At 30.6% G+C, this 3,541-nt stretch overlaps 1 long non-coding RNA gene across 1 annotated transcript; it reads right to left on the bottom strand.

Annotated features, from left to right (window-relative positions):
- Positions 1-221: 221 nt before the first annotated feature.
- Positions 222-2,817, bottom strand: LOC132268292 (uncharacterized). Its single transcript, XR_009469271.1, has 3 exons — positions 2,621-2,817; positions 574-641; positions 222-472 (listed from the first exon to the last, which is right to left on the bottom strand). It is a non-coding gene; the product is annotated as an uncharacterized LOC132268292 (long non-coding RNA).
- Positions 2,818-3,541: the final 724 nt, after the last annotated feature.

Below are 3,541 nucleotides of genomic sequence, written 5' to 3'. Positions count from 1 at the left end.
ATTATAAGTAAACTGTCATTTAACAGTATACTCCGACACTTTGAAGCGCCGATAATGTTGACTTTTTTACTTTTAGGGGCGTTTAAAACCGCCGGTAATGTGTTAATTTTTTTTAAAATATATATATTATTTTCTGGTTTAATTTACATATTAGCAAATATTTTATTTTGTTCCCTGTTTAATAAAATCAAAGATAATTTACCAATCACAAAACATCCAACAACTTAAATTTGATATATAACATATAAAAAAGTTACATTAAAATTCAATAACATCCATAACATATAAGTTTTGTTTCAAAATGTCAAGTGCTAATAAAATGTTCAAAAGAAAACACCAAAATCTAATAAAGCTTCAAAAGGAAATCATTCAAAATAAAACATCAACATTTCATTGAGAATTTGAGTGAGACTATGCGAGGGTCTTGAGAATTAATAGTTCAACTTCATCTCTCGTCTTTCTTCAAATTGCTCTACATACATTTTAAATAAAAGTCATTAAACAAAGAATAATAATTAAGACAATTAAATGTATGGTTAAAATAACATGATAATTAAAATTTATAGTGCTCACCAATGATGAAATTTCATGACCAAAAATAAAATTTAAGGATCACCAAATGTAGTTGAGGAGCCGAGTACCTTCACAATAAAATATAATTTTATTATGTACCCTCATAATAGAATATAATTATAAATATATTAGGACTTATAATATTTATTTAGTTAAATGTTTATAAGGGTACAATAACAAAAATATTTACCTGCATACATTGAATGGATAAGGAAACACAAAAAGATATAAAATATCAAATCTAATAAATTTTAGTACTCATATTTTACACTTGATCAAACTAGGAAATAAAAATACTCATTTTCCCTATTAGCTTGTTCACCCATTTCACTTTGAATTCCAAAACCCTCATGGAAGAGTTCGTGCATGTTATCATTATTTACGTTGGAGTCGATATGCTCGTATGAGGAGTCCCCGTCATTATGCCTAGAAGACAAAGGTAATTGTTCTCCATGATAAATCCAAATTGTGTATGTATTGATAAACCCATTCCACATCAAGTATCCAAAACTTCTTGCCTTATTTTCTTGATACAATTCCCACACTTGTTACACGGACAATATATGCGTCCACTTTGCCCAACTCGCTCAAATGCTGTATCTAGAAATTGTTCAACTCCATTCGAGTATGTAGTACTTATTCTATTTGTATAGTAAAAAAGATAAAGTCAAAATGAATTTATCGTAAATATCTAAAATAAAATGAGAATAAAGCTTTATAATATTTTTATTTGTTTTTAAAAATTAACGAGACTAAAATTTAAAGTACCTTGAGTCCGTAATCCAACTTCTATCCACTATGTAACCTAGTGAAACAAAGAACATATGAATCTCAAATAGTGTTAAATAAGATCCAAATTAATCCTCCAATTGGCAACACCTTTTCCAAAAGAGAACATGAACTTGTAAGGTGGATAGATTTAGAGACCTACTAAACTCAACAAAAACATTTTCTCAACTGTTTACGCCTCTCTGGTTTTTAACCTGAGTAGGAGCCAAAGGATCAGACAAAGGAAGACACATATGAGCTAATATATAAAGGAGCTTAGTGACTTAGTCCACTCTTTTTAAATCCATGTCTACGGAATTAATGAATATATTAGTTCAATGTTTGCCACTGATCATTAGTTGCTAAGTTGAATACTGCTGAGCACAGAGAGAAACAAACACTACTAAAGAAAGTTAGGCTTGTTTATTACTATTAATATTGATTTATGAACTATTTGCATTTGTCATAAGCATGCTGGAGCTTAAAATATAGTGTTGAACATATATAATTAGGCTAATTAATTAATCTCACCAACTCATAAACTATGAATTTCCTCTCTACTACATGTATATATCTTGTTGGAAGTTTGGGCACAATATATATATATATATACACACACACACACACACACTTTGGGCACTTTTTAAAAAAAATGGTTCATATTCCATTTAACAGAAAAGAATAAATTAGAAAGATTAAATGTTGCTTTTGGATTTTAAAAAGAAAAAGAGAAAGGATTAAAGGTGAAAACGTCATCAAAAAAAGATATGTGCATTTGTAATCCAATTGATTGTAACATTAAAACAAAGAGTAATGAAGACAACATGCAATTAATGAGAACTGCACACAAAACCCAGTTAAGAGACACAATATTTTCTCCGCAAACTATGATATTTTCTGAACAAAAATTTATTGAGATCAATTAATATTGAAACACACGAGTTGTGTAGTACTTTTTCCAGACACATCTGTATTATCATAAGCCGAAAATTATGAGCAACATTGAATATATATGTACCTGATTGTAAAAAATAAAGGAGTTTTTTGACAGGGATTTAGCAATGGTTTCATCAATTTGGGAAATCATTCAACAAGAAGTAATTTAAATTATAAAACCCAGATCAAACACAAATCCCATAATTTTATGTTTGATTGAATAATTAGGAACAAAACCCAGATCAAACACTTCAAATATATATATATATATGATTACAGAATAAAAATTATAAGAAAACGAAATCAGCACCATGGCAACATGAATCGTAAAAAGAGAGCTCACCACAACTCAGATATTTGCCGCCCGCCTTGACCACCACCGCCTTTACCGAGATCAGCGTCGCCCACCACCACCGAGATCAGTGTCCCCCACCACCAAACGCACCACTAATCGTACCACCACTGTTATCATGAAAACATGAGTAAGAGAGTGGAAGATGGGTCTTTGAAAAATGGAGGCCTTTGTCTTCTGAATAATACCTAGCCCCAAACACGTTTTGAAAAGGTAAGAAAAACCTAAGCCCAAAACTACATCGTTTATTTAATTAATTATTGAAAATCTAAACTTAAAGCTAATATATGACGTAATATTTTTGGTAGTTTAAACTAAAGAGCCAGAAGGGAGAAAATTATATATATATATATATATAAATCACAGTTCAACGCCGGAGAAAGTAATTTCAACGGCACTAAATATTGCCGGAGAAAGTAATTTCAACGGCACTAAATATTGACTGCTGGGAAAGCCTAAAATTACCGACATAACTACCTTAATATATTCCGGCGGTTTAATATCAACCGTTGGAAAACCAATATTTTACGACAGTTTGATAAAAACCGCCGTAAAAACAAAATATTTTAACGGCGGACAAACCGCCGGTAAAATACTTAACAGCGGCACTTTTATATTAACCGCCGGTATTGGGTAAGTAACAACGGCAGACACTTTAAAAGCGCTGGTAAAGACAATATTTCTTGTAATGTTTGAATGTGAATGATCTATATAACACTCAATGTAAACATTAGTCCTTAAACACCATTAATGGTTTATTATCATCAAAATCTCTAGATTGTCCTTGGATGAAATCATTAAGGTCAACAATTTCTAATATCACACATCAAGACATAGATTCTCTAAGTTATCAACTTGAAATCTAAAAGTACAAAATCAGCACAAGCGGATATACTTGGACATTAATTGGAT

This window comes from Cornus florida, unplaced genomic scaffold (assembly GCF_030987335.1).
Source record: "Cornus florida cultivar Cherokee Brave unplaced genomic scaffold, ASM3098733v1 CherokeeBrave_3.0.0_Hap2_Chr08, whole genome shotgun sequence".
NCBI lineage: Eukaryota > Viridiplantae > Streptophyta > Magnoliopsida > Cornales > Cornaceae > Cornus > Cornus florida.
The sequence above is the reverse complement of the archived record's forward strand: the minus strand, read 5'-3'. Positions and strand labels throughout refer to the sequence as shown.